We start from the raw sequence: 19,912 nt of genomic DNA, 5'->3' as shown, positions 1-19,912 counted from the left end.
ATTGTATGCAAAAAAAAAAGTTAATCATTATTGTAATTTTTAATGGAGAAAATACTACATTTGTGGGTCTCTCTCCCAGCTTGCTGGTGATTCGCAAGGCATTCTGCGTAGGTTTGAAGTGAGGCTGTGAAAAATCTCTGTTTCGAGGGCTATAAAACCCTACCCCTTTGCCCTACCGCTCCGTCCCAACAGGTATCCTATCCCTACACGTGAACACGCAATGCGAAGGGGAAGGGCTAAGGGGTGAAATGGTAGTGGACCTTAGCGTTATCAAGTGTTTTGGCCTTGTAATCAACAGTACAGGCTGAACTTCAGGGTAGGCTGAGGCTAAAGGTAAATCGGACTGACTGCTGGCTTTTATTGCAGTACTAGGAAAACCATGTAGAACTCAGTAGATCAGACATCATCACCTCTATGTATTATTCTTTTCAACTAAACACTGTCCCATTTTAGAACATTTCAAATGGAGAATATCCCTTGTACGTTCTACCGCACTAATTGTGACACAGAAACACCAGCGCACAAGTAGAAGTGCTCAAAGTGACGTGGACCTTTTTTGTGGTAGTTTTTGAGGCACTTTATTTGAGAGTTCACTGGAGATCTGACAGGGAGCACTGGGAGAGAGTGAGGGTGACGACACGTGGGACAGAGGTTGCAGTCTAGAATCGAACCGGGATGTTGTAATCATAGTCAGCGTCTGTTTTGATCCTTTTAATCAGTGATTTATTTTAAATTCTCACATCTGGATTAAAAGAGTTGGATTAATCACAAATCTTTAGAATTTATTCTTTTTGGACATTTTGTAACTTACACATGCTGCACAACATTTTGTGTTGGTGTCAAAAGCTTTAGGAAGAACAATTTATTATTCTAGTTTCCCCTCTTGCTGATGACAAGGGCAGAGAATGTCACACCTTGTTAAGATCTATCGACAAAATGGGATTTGTGAATATGGGCTAGACAAATAAAATTTGATTGATTGTTTTTGGTTAAACTAAAATAATGAAATGGATTGAATTTTATTAGTTAGAGGACCTTGAGGTTACTGGTAATAGTTTTTTGAAGTTAGTTTCCTTTTGATGACATCACAAGCCCAAGTCACGACACGATAACAATGCAAGATGGTTTATAAAGTCAACAAAAGAATAATTGAATATGAACCCAACGTCCTCGAGGACTAACTTGACTATCAAACATGAAAGTTTCAATTATGAAAAATATGGTTCTTGGGTATAATTGTTTAATGAAACATCTTAATTCTGTATCTTCCTTCAGGCATAAGGATTATGTGAATAAACATAGATGTGAGGATACGGAGTGAACATATTGCCCAAAGCCGTTAAGAAAACACACAAATCCCCCAAACTCCAGCAACAAGATCATTAAATGTTATAATCCCTCATTAATCTGCTGCAGAGCACCAGGTACAATCTGTCGAAAGAGCACGAAGATCAACTTTATCGCAGGTATAAAAGAAATCTGTTCAGGATTTATCACCTGATTATGGCTCTGAATAAACCTGCATCTTGTACGTTGTGGGTTTGAAACGATGCTCAAACGGAGACTGAACATTTAACTCATCACATAAACCTTCGCTCTCGAAAAACCAAACACCTTGTGGAAGAGAGAGACCAATTTATCATGAATGGCATAAACCACTTTTCTCCAATCTCACCTACTTCTCACCCTCTGTATTAAATATCCCTGAAGGCCGGCCCTGGCATTTGCTCATGTTCTGTTGTTGCTCAGCAGTTGTCTGCTTCCACTTACTCTGCTCGATTCAATTTGTGAATCCTAAATGTCTTTCCCTAATATGTGTCATTGGAGCAGAGAGCGGCGGCGGTGGCGCTCCGTCTCCGGCTGCTTTGAGGAAGCACCCCTGTGTTTGTCTTGGTTCTCTGCTCTGGGACGAGATCGGGCGCTCCAGTCGTGGTTGGCATGTTGTCACCTCCAGCCCTGCTGCTGTTTGCTGATGTTTAGTTTGGGATGACAATAAGCCGGAAGAAAACAAGTTCCTTTCAGGTCAGAAAGAGAGAAGGGGTGGACTGAGAGGGAGAAAGAGACCTAGAAAAGAAGAGAGGGGGGACAGGGGACTCATCCCTGGATGGGGATTCTCTTTAAAGGTTTCTGTTTGTGGCCCCGAGGGCCGAATTAAGGGAGCGTCATTATCCTTGGCAAATTACCACGCTGCCTTTGTGGTCCAGCCATGGTACATTAGGGTGCTTTAAAACGTGGCAGAGCCGTTGCCCATTCAGCTCACAAAGAGAGGGGCTGCTGGCAGATCCTTGGCCTGTTTCACAGAGGAGTCATTCACACCACATCGGGGGATGGTGACGGTGATGGAGAGGGTCCCCTGAGATGAGTAAAAATCACGCCGGCCGAGGCTGATGTGACATAACCTTAAAACACACGCCAGATGATGATCTCATCGCTTGGCTTTGATCAGAGCTGGAAATCCTGGCTCTGATGAGGAGCTCTGTCAGACGTCTTCACATTGATCCATAAACCCACACCAGGATTTGAATGTTCTCTGTATTTGCAAATAAGCTCAAAAGGAAGAAATAATCATCAATCAACATTTTTCACTTCAAATTCTGAAATTTCCAGTTTCACCATCAGGGAAACGTTAGCAGGTGTCAGGTCTCGGTGGATGTGAGAAGGAGAAGGTGGTAGATGAAGAATCGTGACATGTCAGGTGATTTGCAATCAGGGAGCTTGTTACACCCCATTGCTGATTTTCATTGTTTTCACAGAAAGGCTAAACGCTGGAGCTAAATGAGGAAGCAAATCAAACAGCTAATAGTAAAAAGGAAAAGCAGCAGGGAAGAGGAAGTGAAAATGCAAACGTGAAAGGAAATTGCTCTTTTTAATACCTGATTGAAATCGTTAAATTTGTGAATCCAATAATTATTTCTCTTTTTAAACAGGATCTTCAAATAGATCTTTTTAATGCTATTTTCTGAATGAATTCTTTAAAGTATTTTTTAACAAAGTACTGTTTTATATAATATTTAATGGAAATGATTTACTAATTGAATCATATTTTACTCATAAATGTCCTCTTTATTCTACCATTGAAGGAGAAGGATACCCTTAAAGGATAGTGGATGGATGGATTGGATGAATTACTTTATAATTTAGTCTACTAATAGATGAATTAACATATTCATTAATACACGTGTTTATTGTATTATTAATGAGTTAAATGCTATTTTGTGTCACTTGTTGTCCTCGATACTTACAGACAAAACAAATAGCAGCTAATACTTTCCCACTAACTAAACTATGAGTTTTTGATGTCAGGCAATGCTGTTAAACAGACAAATTGGTCTCTGGGGTCAACGGCCAATATTTTGAGGCTCCCAGGGTTTATCCACACAAAGTGATAGTTTTTGTAGGTGTTTTAGGTCTTAATCTCTATTAACATCTATCTACATATAAATTCAGATAAATTAAAAATCTGATAGCCGAAACATTTTGATCAGTGTGTTCGTCCCCCTATTGCTCTCCACATGGAGTGTTTACCTTCGGGCAACTAAAGCCAAACTAGAAACGGAAACCAGAAGGCCTCCAACCCCCAAATCTTCTCCCTTGCCTACAGATTCAGAGTATTCTGAATCTGTTTATCGAGATTAGAAGACGCCAGTCCAAAAATGATCTGGTGGTTCTGAGCCACTTCAAGAACAATGGTTTTATGTAAAGTAAATGAGCAGGTGCACAGTCCAAGGTCAAAAAGATCGGGAGACACGGTTTGACCTGGTCAGTGCTTCGATGTTTCTGGGGTTATTTGAGGCGACCTGATGAACCCTGCTCTGATCTGAGAGGGAAACACTCGCAGATGTCTAACAGCATATAAACGTCCTCCTGTTGTAAACGGTGTCCGCTGCAGGCTTTGATGGGAGTTTGTTCTTCTGTTTCAAACACCAGCAGGTAGCTTAGACTCAATATCGAGAGACCAGACCGGATCCTCCGGGCCTGAAATGGTTGAATCAAGTTTTCACCAAACGCACATAAATTCCAGAGTGTACCACCAAACTCTTCAAAGAAAACCTAATAAGGAGGCTGCTGTGAAATGTTCTGTTCGTGGCTTTTATTTATCATCTAATCAAATGGAGGCTTTACATCGGTGATTGATGTCTCCATTTTATTTTCTCTCCACGATAGGTGGGAGATTTCATTACGTTCCAACATTGTTTCCTGGTTTTATGAACTCAATCCCTCCGCTCGAGTAGACGAAGGAAGGGAGACGGCTTTTGTCCAGGGGCTGTGGTGGAAACCCTGAGCCCGTAAATCCTGCGCTGATCTTCGGATCATTAAGCCGTGAGCCCTGAGTCCTTGGTTCTTTATCGCCAGGCCTGGATCCCAGGCCGTAATGGAGGCTAACTGGCTAATGATTAGCTGTCTTCTCCAGCTACTCCAGAGCTGACTGCTGCTGCTTGTCTGAATGGAGGAGGCAATGAAAACATATAAATCTGGCCTAAAATGTTTTCCCTTTATCTCTCTGACTTACTGTCTTCTAAAAGAGTTTTCACCAAGCTTAGTGTGGAATATAAACGGTTTATGAGTGTTTAAAGTGATTTTAACTATTCCAAGCACTTTATTGAGAACGCAGCACTAAAGCTGCTTTTCGACGTGCACTGATGTCTGAGTATTTACCTGAAATTACCCGAAGAGGCCGTTTGTGAGAATGCAATCGTCTGAGTCAGTTCCTCTGGACACCCCCTGCTAGTAAAGCCCATATGGGAAAATTTGCAGCGAGCGAGTGGGTGTGTGACATCTCTACCATGCAACATATTTGAAAATGGAAGGAAACAAATATGTCAGGATGAAAAAGAGGTTTCATACACGTAGAAGAGGCAGACAAAAAAGGTCTCTTTGGAAAGACAAGATTGGAGAGCTTTTGGTGATCAGGGCCGACACTGGTCAAGATGATTTGGCTCCATTTTGTGGAGATGTGATTTTGTGCATCTTTAATAAAGTCGAGAGCTGTGTTTCAGTTACGGGGCCGAATCCTTCGGAAGCTGCATTCGTAGAACACTTCCGTCACAGCGGGGCGACTAAACAGTCCCAAATGCAGCCGACAAATGTGTCCTCCCAGCACTGAGCAACGGAGGCTCCACTGGGTGAATTCTTCCCGGCCCAACATATCCCATGATTCATTGCGCTTCAGTGACAAACTCTTCAGTTCATTCTTGAGCTTCAGTGGCAAAAGGCGAAGTGTTAACATCAGAACAATGTATTTGTGAATCTAAGTACTCAAATGAACAGCTAATGGTAATGTTAAAAAAAACATGTTTGCAATCTTTTTAATCGACTGAAGAACGTTTTCGTCCATAGCTTTGTTGCTAGGCGACGGCTGTAAGGGCGGGACAAGCTGGTGAGGCAATAGGAAGACGGGACCGTCTCATTTCGGTTCGGTCAACGCGGCCGTTGGAGGATGCAGCCGATGCAGACCGGGTCCTCTGAAGGATGTGGTCGCTGGATTGAGACAAAGCTGGACTGAGTTTTCACGTCTGTTACTTTGGTTCCGAATAAACTGTGAAGTCTGAAGGTTCCGAACAAATAAAGAGGAAAGTGTTGCGCTCGTACAGATGCTTCAACTTTGTGTTTAAACTTTCTGTTGATCCCATTTTTCGCTCTTAGTCCAAACTACCCTCTTCAGAAATATCTACAGGAAAACAGTCCACCTGTGTCCTGTAGCTGCTGTAGCCTCAACTCGTGGTTATATACGGGGCCTGTAAGCCCCTCAGGCACACCTATAAATCCAGCTTTAATGTGTTAACATCTCTCAAATCCGTTTTGAAACCCTCGATTTATTTCGGGCTGCAGCAGCTTCACCTGAGTCGTACCACAAAGCCGAGCTCCACTGTCTCCTCTGTGGGTTACTTCGCTCTGTGGGAACCCGACTTTGACTGTTCACAGCCGATCAGCTGTGGGTTTGTGGGCTCCTGGCCGTAAACCCGCTGTTTGCTGCTTAATCATTCAGTAAGGATTAGTGGCACTGTGTGTTTTCTAATTATAGACCTGGACTGTGCTCTCTCCTCCTCCTGTGGGGTCGCATCTAACCCACCAGGCCCTCGGCCAGCGGATTACTCACAGCTACGATCAAGTTTTTATTTTTGTGTCGTTAACTTGACATCGTTTTATTGTTTTACTTTATTTGTTCTTATTTTATCGCTCAGTTCCCGCTCTTCTCTCTGTTTGTGCTTTTTTTTTTTTTTACCCCTCGTGTTGCGCGCACAACAAAGACTTTTCATCTGAATAAAATACAACTCAATGAGGGAGCTGTCAAAATAAATCACTTCCTGTATCTAGGTGAAAACAAGGAATAGCATGAAAGAAAAGGACACCATCTCTTTCTTTTCTCTCTCTCTACACAATCAATCAGTTCTCTTTCACGTCTTTTCACATTTTTTCATTCTTGGAGAACAATACCTTTGATTAACTCCTCTGGGAGAGCTCATTATCTATTTCCATTACAAAGGCACTTTGATTTGAAAAGCTTAAATAGAAAATACATCAAAGAAATATATTGATGCCTGAAGACGGTAATAATAAAATAATATCTGCCAGTTTCATCTCATGCTTTGGGTTTAACAACAGGTTGGTGTTCTCTGCATTGATTATGTCATTGATGTGTTTTTGATAATCAGACCCGATAGTATTTTTATTTTTCTCTTGTTTCCTCTGCTGCCCACTGACATGAAAATGTTTTATTACACCCTCCCCTCCCTCCACGTCACCGGTGAAGTCAGCTGCAGCAGTGAAGTTTCAAATGTACAGAATATTTACAGTTTTATTTTCATGCAGCTCCTGTTGCAGTCGTCCAGCTGGGTTTCCTTTGTTTAGTCAAAGTCATTTCTTCAAGCGTCACAGAGGAAAAGGTTCCATCCATTTTTAATCAAAGCACCTTATTAGTCAGGAGAGCAGATCAGATCGGTGCGTCTCTTTTCCCATCACTTATTTGTTGAGTCTGTGATGTGGAACCATATTGCGAAGATGAATGTCCCCAGAAATAACCTACAAATTATTTATTTCCATCATTAAATGCGCTATGATGCACACGTCTAATTGATTAACACTGACATTTTGGGACATACATTTCATTTTGAAACCCTTGCAGACATAGACAGGGGACAAATTGTGGACGCGGGGAAATTTGAGCTTTGATGGCAGAGCTGGTTTCACTTTTATCTGTCGGTCTCCAGTACAAACACATCCTGGTTATCTGTAGTTTAATTTATCTTCAAAGACAGATGCTTTATTTACACCTGCAAACATGTGATCTCTGTGTTCTCTGTTATCCAGATACATTATCTGGATAATGACATTTGATGCACAGATTACACTTTTACCTGCTGTTGACTCGATATTAATGGCCAAATTAAAGAGACGTGTTCTGCTGCTTTGTCAACAGACACAGAGGATTAAAATAATGTCAAGTGAAGCCACGACATGGACAGATATTACTCGGCATTAATTTTGTTTGAATGAGAAAGAAGAGTCAGGTGACGTGTCATGTTCCTCAGCAAAGATTAGATGCCCCGATCAAATTGCATGAACGGTCACTCAGGTATCACGTAGCATAGCATGGATGTAGCGTAACAGCCAGAGGAATCCCACAGACATAAACATAAAGACTCCAATCAACTACCAAGGGTTTATTCAACATAAACAACCAGTAGGGGCAAACAGAGACAATAATTCAGTCCTGGAATTCAACACTTCACAGCGTTCACATAAATCACCAGACTGCTAATTTAGTAGGTTATTGCTATTTGTTGTAAGTATTTATAACTTGGGGCCATTATGGTTAACTGGGGGGAGAGTTATCCAGGTTCGAAAGTACAAAACATTTGGGAGTAAGCAACAGGTAACTTAATACAGAGTTTTCAGGGTGTGTTATGGCCACTGGTGGATGAGACTGCAACGTGTCGGCCTGTGGCTCCAGCCCTGCTCTGTATGCACTCTCACACTAACCTTCAGGGAATCTGGGTTTTATTGCAGCCTCTCACTTCGTTATGCTCATTTTTTAAGAGGTACATTCGCTTCAACATCAAAATGGGATTACATGTAATCCTCGTTCTTGTACAGGATGACCTCTTTTTGGTAGAATTAGGTTTCTTTACAGAATTAATTACTCTGAGGTTTGGGGCTGAGGTGGTGTGTGCATGTGCGTGCGTGCGTGCGTGTGTGTGTGTGTGCGTGTTTTCAGACTGTGGGTCCTTTGTGTCTCAGCCAAAATTAGGGAGCGAGAGAGAAGGTGTTATTAGTTATGTTCTCAGTGAATATTAAACTGTAGAAGGAAAATAGACACATGGACACAAAACTTAACGGAGAAGTGGTAAAATATCAAACTGAACAGACTGTGTCAATCAGTTAATGATGGTTCTTGTAATTAGGTCTTTGGAAATGTCTCATTTTGAACAGGTAGTTGGACACTAGAGACTTGTTCGGATTTTTGGATCCACGCACAAATGCTTTGATGAAGATATCCAAGCTGCAGCCTCTTATTTCCAGCTCAGCCTGATCAAACTGCTCATTTACAGGACTAATGAGAAAATGAACAACAAAATGAAGGAATCGTTTGATTGTTGTATTTCATCAAGAAAAGAAGCTGCAATCCTTGTTCCTGCTGCAGGTGATTGTATCACAATTACAACACGGGCGCTCGGCGAGGGTGACGGCTCTCGTTCGGAATTATAAATGTAGCGCGCGTGTGTCTGGGGCGGTAAACAATGCCACCAGTGATCAGACCCGTTTCATTTTCATCACCAAATTTCCTGGCACAACGCCTGGGTCACGCATCAAGACAACTGTAACGAGAAATTGTGATGTGAGACCACATAGCAATTAAAACAGGATGCAGGATGTTTTTTTTTTCTAATTGCATCACAATGGATTTAATTACAGCTGCATGTTGTGTAAAGCAACTGTGGCGTCAGGCTTGATCATCTGTCTTATTAGAGACCGGATGTTCCCTCGCTTCCTGGTCGGTAAGCTGCGTTCGAAAAAGACCCCTGAGACTGACTCACCGTCACCATTTGGGAGGATTCATTGAGAATTCAGCTCTTTTTTGTCCGGTTTTAAAAATCCTGATGCTCTGTGTGATGGCTCATTCAGAGGCGCTCCCTCCTCCAGGAAAGTTTAGTTTCTTTAAATAAACGTGCACAAAGGAAGCGTTTTCTGCAAAGTTTAAACCTCTGACAGTTCAAAAGCGTTGTGCTCTTCCAAAAGCTTAAAGGGCTCCTGCCACCTCAGATCCCTCTCCTCGACACTTCGTCTTCCTCCTCTGCTGTCAGTCTTTGTACGAACAGCGGGGTGTGACAGCAGCCAACCGAACTGAACGCTGTGAAGTTTGTGAACTGGAAATAGCTTTTGTGGTTTCTTCTAAACATCTGACCACTTTACCTCTTCATGTGGTTGTGTGTGTGTGTGTGTGTGTGTGAGAGAGACATTGTTTAGATGTAACTACATGTGTCCGCCCGGATTTGGAGATGGACTGCATTTGTCTGCAAGTCGATTTTCCTCTGACAACTGGTGCCCAGGTTGTGCGTCCCCCTCTCTGTATGCAAATAATCACAAAACATCCCTTGCACAGTGTTTCTGCAGAAGTGGCAGAATTCACCTCCGAGGACGGAGCGGGGGATAAGCACATTGTTCCCGCCGACAAATGTGGCCTTGTTTTCCTCGGAGTGCATAATGTCCTGTGTCCAGAAAATTCAAATAAATATACAAAAACCTACATAAATGAACAGATGTAGGTGTTTCCATACAGGCCTGGCAGGATGTGAATCATATGACCCAGTTACCAGATGTCAAACTATTTGAGATGTCAACCAAAAGTTGTGGGAGTTTTGGACTGATGTGTTAGAAAGTTCTTTCCATCATCCTGAAAAACAAGTGATATCGTTCTCTCCAGTACAGTTCAGAGACTTGTTTTAACGAGAATGAAAACTGTCAAGACCACATTTACATTGTTTTTTTTTAAAATTTTCTTTAAGTTGTCACATGTGTGGGTGGACTGGTGTCAAGCACTGAAGTGAATCACATTATAATCACTCTGTTGAGGCCGTTAATAACGCCATGATGACTCACATTTGCCTCCCTGAGTTAAGAAAAAAAAAAATATACCTTAATTTAATCACAGCAGCAGGATGTCTATTGTGATGGCCCTTTGCTCCAGGTGAAATTTAGCTGTAATGTACTCGTGCTGTTATATCGTGCTGCTGCAGTTCCTGTAGTCACAAGACTCAGGTAACCAAACCTTCTTATACAGTTCCCAGATCCCTCATGCAACATAAGCCACCTCATCAATGTGTCAACCTTTTACAAAATACACGTCACATTTAATTTAATCGAATCCCTGAAACTATAAATTATTGTGGTTTATTAGTCTGGTATAAGTTATTCTCTTATCATTTATAAGTCTTATATTCATTGGTTCTGTCTTTTGTCCGATTTTTTTAACTTGTTTTTTATAAATTTGTTTTAGTTTTCAGAAGTCTCTAATTTCTTTGAACTGCTTTGTCTTGTGCCACCACAATAAAGGCTTTCAATTCAATTCTATTCAGCGGCACCCACAGAACTCCAGCTCATGGTAACACAAAATAAAAGCATTCCACGGCACAGGACCAAAATCAACACCCAAAAAACTAACCGAAAAGGCTGGAAGTTCCGATGTGTAGGAATTATTTGTTTACCACAGAACTCATACTTGCATCTTTATTACTTTAAACTATAGTTTGACGTATACAGTATTGAATGTAGCAGTAAAAGTCGGAAAAAGTACACTGCTGACCTCCTCATTTGGCAGCAACAGATGAAGGCAAAACCCAAACAAGTTACAAAAAGCTAGACGCGCTGCAGAATCACTGTAGAATTTATGGTTGTGAGGAAAAGTGCACGCAGCTACAAAAATGCACCAAATTCTCAAGGTCATTGTTCAATAAAATCGAATCCAAAGACGTGATCTGCTGTCGTCACAACTAAATCAACAAGATCGTGGAAAAAAACGAAACAAAACGTAAGCACGGTGCATACCGGATCACGGCTGCAGGCGCCGGTGGTGTGTTGAGCCATATTTAGTGAGATCACGATTTTTTGGAACATGTCATGAGAGAAAAGCTCACGTGCATTTTGCTCATATTATGATAGTCACTTTTTGTTCTCTAACCTTTTATTTTGTCAAACCACTGTAATCAAGTCACTGTCCTTCCTGCAGAGGCAAAGAATAATCTATTTACAGCCCTTTCAAAGCACTGTTGGCATTTAACATTCAAAAGATAAGAAAGGACAGAGTCAAGTGCGGTTAAGAATATCAGTCGATAAGTGTTTGCTTCCATAAAAACCCAAGCGACCATCCCCTGGCACAGTTTGGCTGATCACGTTGTCAGACTGCGTTTACTGCGTTAACAGTTGTATTTTTAGCTGTCGAACTGACACATGATGTGTCTGTGTCACGGGACTTGTCAAATTCAGCAGAAAGTGTCAACCTGACAGGAATGGAGCATCCAAAACGATGTTATAAATATTCTCTCCTTCAGTGATTTGTTTCTGAAAAGTAATTTCAAAGTCAGTTAAAACTCCACTTCAGGTCTAAGCATTTCATCAAAGGCGTTCCAAGTGGTTTTAAACTACAGAAGAAAAACGCTTTGATAATTTAAATGAAAAACATACTGAGCAATGATTTGCTGAACCACTGTGTGCAGATCTATCATTTCGTTGCTTCTATTTTATCGACATATCTTTGTTTATGTTCTGTTTTATCAACACTGACAGAAAATAGCCTGTATTTTAAATAACAGATCAGTTTAAAGAAATTTTTATGTGGGGGTCATTCCTTCATACATCCAATACTTGTATAAGATCTGCAGAAAATAGCAGCTTATGGTGTATAAGCCTCTTTTGTGACAGACACAGCTCAGTAAATGCTTCTGATTAATGAAAAAAGAGAAATGTAAGTTGCTTTCAGACATGAAGAGAAGTCCGGACGTTTTCCTGGAAATGTCCGGAGGGGCTGTATGTGAGAACACAAACGTCCTAGTTCCATTCAGCCCTCTAGTGAAATGTCCTAGTGAGCCCGTGTGAGAATACAGCAGAAGAATTCACAGCGAATAAGTAGTCGTGTTGATGTTTCTAACACAAAAGGCTGGAAGAATCCAAATATCTCAAGATGTTTGTATATAAAAGAGGCTTGATACAAGCAGAGTGGACGGACCTTTTGGTGATTAGTGCTGACGCAGGTGTCGATGTGCTGTACACAGAAACATAAACCTAATTTACGCAGAGGAATTGATTTGTCATGTCCTTCCGGACGTCACTCCTCATCTGAATGTCACAGACATTTTCTTGTTGTTGTGAACGTGTCTGACGATCTCCTGCTGTGATCTTCTACTTGGAAAAAAAGAACTCTCTGAAACCCTATCAGAGAGGAAAAAATACAAGTGAGCTGCTGTTAAGATTAAGAAATGGCTAAAAATCTTTGTCTATGTTGCAAAATCTATTTTTAGAATCAATTTCACAGATTTTTCAGCCTGAATTTTTCTTCCGCTGAAAAAAACGAGCTCTGTGAGTTTGCACAGCGACCTGGTCGGCACTGAATTGGAGCTGTGGGTGGAGGTGACTCGCTGAGAATGGGTCTGACGCCTCTTATATCACAGATCGGTCCAATTAATAAGGTGAATGTTTCAATTTCCCCGAGGTGGTGCTGACACCGCGGCTGGCCTGTTACATCCTGTGTGCGGAGGCCACTGAGAGTCTGATGAGACCTGTTAAGAAGCGGCTCCGCTCAGGCTGCTGACATGTGAGCTGATTCCTCTCCACACGGCGCCGGGTTCTTCTTCACAGACGTCCACACATTCAGCTGCTGGTGTCGGCCTCCCCAGCGTCACATAGAGTACGTGTAAGAGAATGTTGGCCTGATTGTTATATAACCATCAGCAGCTAAATTAATGCTTCTTATTCTGAAATCACAGAGGCACTCTCGACAGATTTTGCTGTTTGTGTGTCGTCGGCAGCTTTTATTAAAGTTTTGCAGCCGATCCCCAAGTGGCACAAAGGTGGAGAGTGATGAATGCCCACAGCTAGAATCCAATAAGATGGATTTGGTGGGAACAGCAGCTCTTGCTCACTCACACACACACTCACACACTTTCTTCTTTCTCTCTCTCTCCGTCTGTTTCATAGTCTCCCTCTACCTCACTCTATCACACACACCATGGCGCTCGACCGCCACCAGCAGGGTTCCAAATCAGTCGCGTGTTCGTGGCAGATCTCTGCTCTGTAATCATCGAGGGAGGTCTTTAATGGAATGGCTCCTACCTGGGCGGCCCGTCTGAAGTGGAGTCACCGCAGTGGTTCGGTGATGAACAGCGTCGGGCACATCAGCCGTCTGCGGTCGTGTCCGTTGTGCATAACAATTCTGTGCCTGGCGATCGCAGCCTGCTGAACCGAGCACTGAGAAGCGGATGCAGAGAAGCGTGCATATAATTACATCCACACAAGATTTGTATTGATTTAACCCAGTGCTGCTCCTGAAGATAAACCATGCAGACGTAATGCACATTTAAACATTCATATCAAACTTTATTGTGTTTTAACTTACGCTGGAACAATCGTGAAAGCGTGGATGAATGAATGAAACCTTGGTTGCTCTTAAGGGAATTTGTTTTACACAGCAGACCTTTACAACATACATATAAAATACTTATGACACCAGCAACAGATCTGCAAACAGCATGAATTAGAAAAACAATAACGTACTAATGTATCTATAAAACACAGAAGTAATAAAGAAAGTTCTGCTGCAGAGTCGAGTCACAGACTGTTAAGTACGTGGAGGCTGCAGGACACAAACGGTGCGATGCCTGTTTTTGTTTTCTTCGCGGACATGATGCATCTCTACCCTGCGGGTAAAAACTTCATCTTCAGCTGACAGAAGCTCTGATGGATGTGTTTTGATCGAAGGAGCAAGTTCATAAATAAATTGCTCTGCCGTCACTATGTTACAGCAGGTACAGTCTGATAAGCCTGTTCAGTTTAAACACTTAAAAACAACCTCTGTAATATGTCGAGTTGGATAAAATACAGTCTGTTGGGTGATGCTACTCAGCTGGCAAATCTTGTGATGGACGATGGCATCAGGTCGGGGGGGCTGGTATCATCTGAAACTTACCAACTTGATGACAGTTGTAAATTAAACTTTGACGGTTTGTTTTTTCCTCTGCACGCTGCTCCCAGTACCTGTCAAAGATTTGTGAGAGACAGAACCATGACTTTCCCAGGTCTGTTGTCAAAGGTTACAGACCAAAAGGCCCCTGAGTGAAGCTGGATTGACCTTCAACAGATCTGAGCAAACAAACGCGTGATGTAGCGCAGAGCGACGGTGTAAACAGAGGAGAGCTGTGTAGCATTGAGACGTGTGTGTGAACGGGAGTTGCTGGAGCCAAAATACGGAAGATACAGGTGCCGCCATCTCGTGTGTTGACGTCATTTGGAGCCAGAGTCTGTGCAGTGTAGTGTTGGTGGCGTGGAGCGGCAGTATTGAGGTCCCACCGATACAGGCTCTCGACCAATCGTGAGTCAGTCTCAGCCGTCAATCATGACATTTCCCAACGTTTTTAAAGCATCAAATAACTTGAACACACGTTAATGTGATAAGAACTGTCTAAAATGACAGACACCATCTCTCTGGTCCATGTCCCATACACTAACATAGAGGAGGCAGCCACCAGGGGGCAAACAAAATAATCTGTCTTAAATTTTCGGGACCTGTCAAGTCATCCACCTTTTATTGACTGTATAGTCCAGAGTATCAGAAAAGGTCCAGTACTGATCTTGCTTAGATCAAACATAAAAATATTGTGAAACGTTTGACTTTCTCTGTAATTTAATGGAGATAACGGAATTCAAGAGAAATATATTTATATACAGTATTTTTTAAAAACTTCAATTTTTGATATTGGTACAGAAGCTCAGGTATTTTATTGACTAGTCAAAAATATTCAGACTATGCACAGCCCAGGGTGGAAGAGGGTAGCATTTCATCAGTGTTGTTGTGAAAACAGTACCGTCCGTGAATTCTAATCAGAATCATGGGGGTGGGGGGGTGTTTCCTTGTTACTCTGCAAATCCAGATTCCTCGTGGGGATTCATGCCTCCTGGTTGCTTGTACACATCCTGAATTGCTCCACTCCCCGTTTGCATTCCTATGGGATATCGGCGTTGGGTCTCAAAGTTTGTCGTAGCATTTGATGGAGCAGCTGCTCCTCTCTCCCAAAGGTAATGTGAGATTTTCTGCCATTTGTAGAGTGTTGAGCAAACCATACAAACACCAGGTCCCAACTCAACACGTCGGCTCTCTTACCTAAGTTTGCTGTAATGTAAGAAACAATAGAAAGAAAAATTGCACAGACAGAATGAATATTGCACAGTTAAGAGAGTTAACCCAGAGTTAAAGTCTGTAATGGGTGCATGTAGTTCCACTGGGAGCAGCGCTGGTTGTGCAGTCTTTCTGCAGCAGGAAGGAACGACCTGCGGTACCTCTCCCTCAGACATTTTGGGTGGATTGGTGTGTCGCTGACAGGAGAAACTTTTCCAGTATCTGCTGACGAAAGTTGAGGTTTTATTTTAAAGATAACTTTTCTGCTTTAAAACATCTAAAAACAACTACACGTGTGTCATATTTTTTGTTGAGGGAGAACTACCAAAGAAATGATCCATCATGAAGTCCAAACATCAGAGCACTATATACAGATAGATTTTGATCATAGACAAAATCCAAATCTATCCCAGTATGGGACATTTTCTTGCCATTTACTTAGGATCTTTTACATTTTCCTGTCAGCACCCACTGCAATTTCCTCTGACGGAGAATGAGCTCACATGGAAACATGGAATAAAGAGCAGACAAGTGGTCTGTGTTATGTCCAAAGCTCTGTTGCACCGTGTCACTCATATTACAGACACAGCCCAGACACACAGAGCTGTTTAAACTCCACCAGCAGTCTTGTCATCAGGCTGCCTGACAAAGATCACCTCGACACAGCTCAGTATTGTGTCAGTGTAATGTTGTTTTTATTTTTAGGAGGAAAAGGCAGACAGACACAAACACAGGAAGGTGACAGGGAAGCACTCTAATAACGGAGAGGTGGAAGTCCAGATGAGCCGAGGCACGAGGAAAACACCCGGAAACATTAGTAAACTGAGCCAAATTGAACCGATGTAATACACAAAGGGGGGAGGGATGATTGAACACAGGTGAATCAGGGCGGGGCAGACCATTACAAAAGCCGTAAACAGGACAAATACAGGAAGTTAGGAGAAACACAAGGAAAGAACCACAAAGTAAAACGCGGAATAATATATTCAAAAGTCCTAACACCCGAATCACGAATCCAATTAGAATGACCCTCATTGAAACCAAATGCTCATTCAAAGGTCTAAAAACACCTAAACCTATGTTATATTTGTTGTTGACTTCTGTACTTGCCCAGAGAAATCCATCTTCATTATCTGTGGTTTCGTCCGTCTCTGTTGAAACGTCCAGAGCAAACATTTTATGACGAAAGACAAACACAATACTAGCCAGTTAGCGTGTTAGCCAGTTGGCTTGTTTGGTCACTCGTAATGGATCAGGATTCATCCCAGTTAGCTGTGCAACATGAATAAATCTTCAACACACAGATTTTCCCATAATCTCACGTTGCTTCACGACTTCATCAGACTAGGTCTTTTTTTTTTATTGATTTCATTAAGAGACCCCTAGTGGCTGCAGTTACATATTGTACGTTTAAATCTACTAGATCTGGATTTTTATTTGGATCTGCACCAAGTTTTTTTTTCATCATGACCCATGAATCATCCTCTGGGACATCGGTGAAAACATCCAAACATTTCGCAATTTAAATTAGAATTTAAACATTATTTGTACCTTTGAACCAGTCCAGTTCGTGGGAATCTGTTCAGTGGTGTTTGTGAAAACCTAACCTCCTTGGCTCCTCGAAATCCAACAGATCAGAAAGAGAGTCACTAGAGTCTTAAGCAGGACAGATTGTTAGTCATTCCTGATAAAATACCACAGTTTACTACTGAAGCTTGAGAATGGTGCTTTAAATAGGACGTTGTGGGGTTTAAAGCTACTTAGTTTCCGTTTTTCCTCTTTTTAATTTGATGCATATCCTGTCGGAATGCTAATTCAAACATTTGCATCATTCCAACTTGAAATTCCTGCTCATGCGAGAGAAGGCTGGAATTTGCGTTGATCAGTCATGCACTCAGATCATGCCTTCTTCCATGTTCCCATGTGTGCCGCGTTGTCAATTAAACCTGAGCTATGCCGTGCTCTACTGGGCCGACTCTGTCTAATGGGGCCCGATGCGAAGAGACTATCCATAATAGAATTAATAAAGAGACGCACTCGTGGAAAGAGCTTCGTTATCATCGTCATCTCATTTGCTGCGACTTATTACTCGCTTTTGGAAATAAAACGTTAGAAAGGAAAACTGGACAAAAACTCGAGCCCGGCCGTAAAAAAACGCACTTCATGCTGCATTAAATTCCAACGAGTGGCAGTCCACCCTGTGTGCGTGTGATTAAAGTTGCTCAGGTCTGTTCCGGCAGTGAAGGGGAAGTGAGCTTCTGCGGAGCTACAGTTCAGATCTATCAGCTCAGAGAGGAAGGGAGCCGACAGGGAGCAGAGAGCTTTCTTTCTACTCGCTGCCACAGAAATAGAACAGAGAGGAGAGGCGCGATAGCTGCTGGGTGAAGAGAGCGCCAAACTCTCTCCAGAAACTTGAGACAAGATGCAGAAATAGAATCAGAAAACATGAGCCATTTTCATAAAACTGATGAAAAATGAAAAATAAATGAAAGCGCGGCTGACGTTGCAGCTGTTCTAAACACCCGGTGGCAGGTGAAGGGAAACTGTCCTCCCTTTAATAAATGACAGCATTGGTCTGCCGTGACAGCCACAGTAATTATGAGCGGAGCAAAGAAAGAAGTTAGGGGATATTTTACATAGAAGTGGTAATTAGGCATTAGCAGGCGGCCGGGGTGGATGGACGGGTCGACAGAAACAGGACGGTGAAGGTCTGGTTCACCGGCTGCTGTAGCTGGGCTATTTCCAACCCTGTTGACTACACTGTGACAGCACATACGTTTTCATCATCATGATTGTAATAAGTGTGCTGTTGTACTAATGAGGATATGTTGTTAATTTATGCATTTAGCAAGTCACAAATGTGTTGATACATATTCATTTTCCACCATAATTAGATTTTTAGATTAGATCTTGCTGTCCAACGTCCACTTGCAGTGGCTACAGCGTTGTTTTTGAAGGTTAGAGGCACTCACAGCTCTTGGTCAAGGTAAAAGGGAAGATTCTGGTCTAGTTTGATACACATTTTAATACTGTATTTAACCAAAAACACATCTGTGGATGCAATGACCGATTTCTATGAATTTCTCTGGAGAGGTAGAGCATGACCCAAGGAAGACACCCATTCAATTTTGGTGATTCCAGATTTTTTTCCTCCACTTTCTAGATTGCGAGAGTGGGCGTTTGTCCTCGCGGAGGTATGTAGTGCTCCTCAAGTTGGTCATGTGGTTGGATGTATTGGGAAGCAGCTGATTGAATGATGCGTTTAAATTTTCCAGGGTAGAAACTGTGGTTAGAATAAATGGACCAACTGGTTCATTGTGATAAACAGCAGCTGTCACCATGGCTGAACGCACAAAGAAGAGTGTTACCGACCGAAACTCAAATACCATAAACAGCAAATAGAGAAAAACAACACACACAAATTTAACATGATAGAAAAAAACTTAAACAGAAAGAACATTTTTTTACTGTATGAGCTGTGGCTGTAGACCGTCAACCCTTTTTTTCAAGCAGGTTGCAGGTTGTTCTCCTTCACCTCACTTTCTATTTCTAAACGTATCAACAGCCAGTGTTGGACTGATTGACCTCAGACGTGCAGGATAAAAATACATCATGAGAACTTGGCACCAAACAACTCGAAGTGAAGAAACTTGCATTAAAAACACTGCGTCCAGTGGTAGAAAGTTATAAGCTAAATGAAAATGTCTGAGAATCGGTTGAGCCAAGTTCAGGCCACAAGGGTTGTGAACACATCGAGCTCTGGCAGCAAATCACAGGGTTGCACAGTAAAAAAAGTTGATCCCGGCTCAACTTCTCCTGCAGCACAACCCAACGCCATCTGGCAAGACACTGCGTTGGCCAATACCTGCAAGCACACATTCCCTTTGCATAACTTTGTGTTGTGAGTGGTGCTTTTTTAAGACCTAATACCACTGTGATCATTTTTATTCAATCCTGTCAGGGTGTTTGGAATCATTGTGCAGCCTTTTGGCCTCTGAGAAGCTTTGAAATTCCCAAATCGTTCAAACTGGGCCTTCTTGATCTCATTTCATGTCTCAGCGGCGCCTGCAGCTACGTACCCCACCAGCAGCCGCTCGCACTGTGTAGCACGGGGCTGATTTCCGAATGAATCCCAGCTTAGCCTCAGTCAAAGTTACAAAATAGGTCTTGCAACACTGTAATTCCAAAGCCCTAATAATCCATCCACGTGTCACCGAGGTTTGCCTTATTACTCTGTGCAATGGCGGTGACTTCAAGAAAAAACAAGCTATTGTAGTTTTATTATGGGACTGAACTCATGAGAGAACTGATTCAGGTCCCAGTTAATGCTCTTTCCTGCAACTGGAGGAACAAAGACAAATTATTCTTCTGTGCTGCAGAGCAAAAACAATTGGCGAAAAAGATGTGATGTTGCCACGAACTCCAAACCCCCAAAGTGCAACATCACGTTCACCTGAACCTGGAAAACTGAATGTGTTTCTTTGAATTTGTGAAGGTGCTTTAGCTGAAACAAGAATCTATATTGCCCTG

At 42.2% G+C, this 19,912-nt stretch overlaps 1 protein-coding gene across 3 annotated transcripts in view; it reads left to right on the top strand.

The window, feature by feature from the left end:
- Positions 1–19,912, top strand: part of sema5ba (sema domain, seven thrombospondin repeats (type 1 and type 1-like), transmembrane domain (TM) and short cytoplasmic domain, (semaphorin) 5Ba) — a 161,564-nt gene that overhangs the window by 29,558 nt on the left and 112,094 nt on the right. The gene's annotated exons all lie outside the window — the stretch shown is intronic.

This window comes from Hippoglossus stenolepis, chromosome 13 (genome assembly GCF_022539355.2).
Source record: "Hippoglossus stenolepis isolate QCI-W04-F060 chromosome 13, HSTE1.2, whole genome shotgun sequence".
NCBI classification, from domain to species: Eukaryota; Metazoa; Chordata; class Actinopteri; order Pleuronectiformes; family Pleuronectidae; genus Hippoglossus; species Hippoglossus stenolepis.
This window is presented reverse-complemented; position numbering and strand designations above follow the sequence as displayed.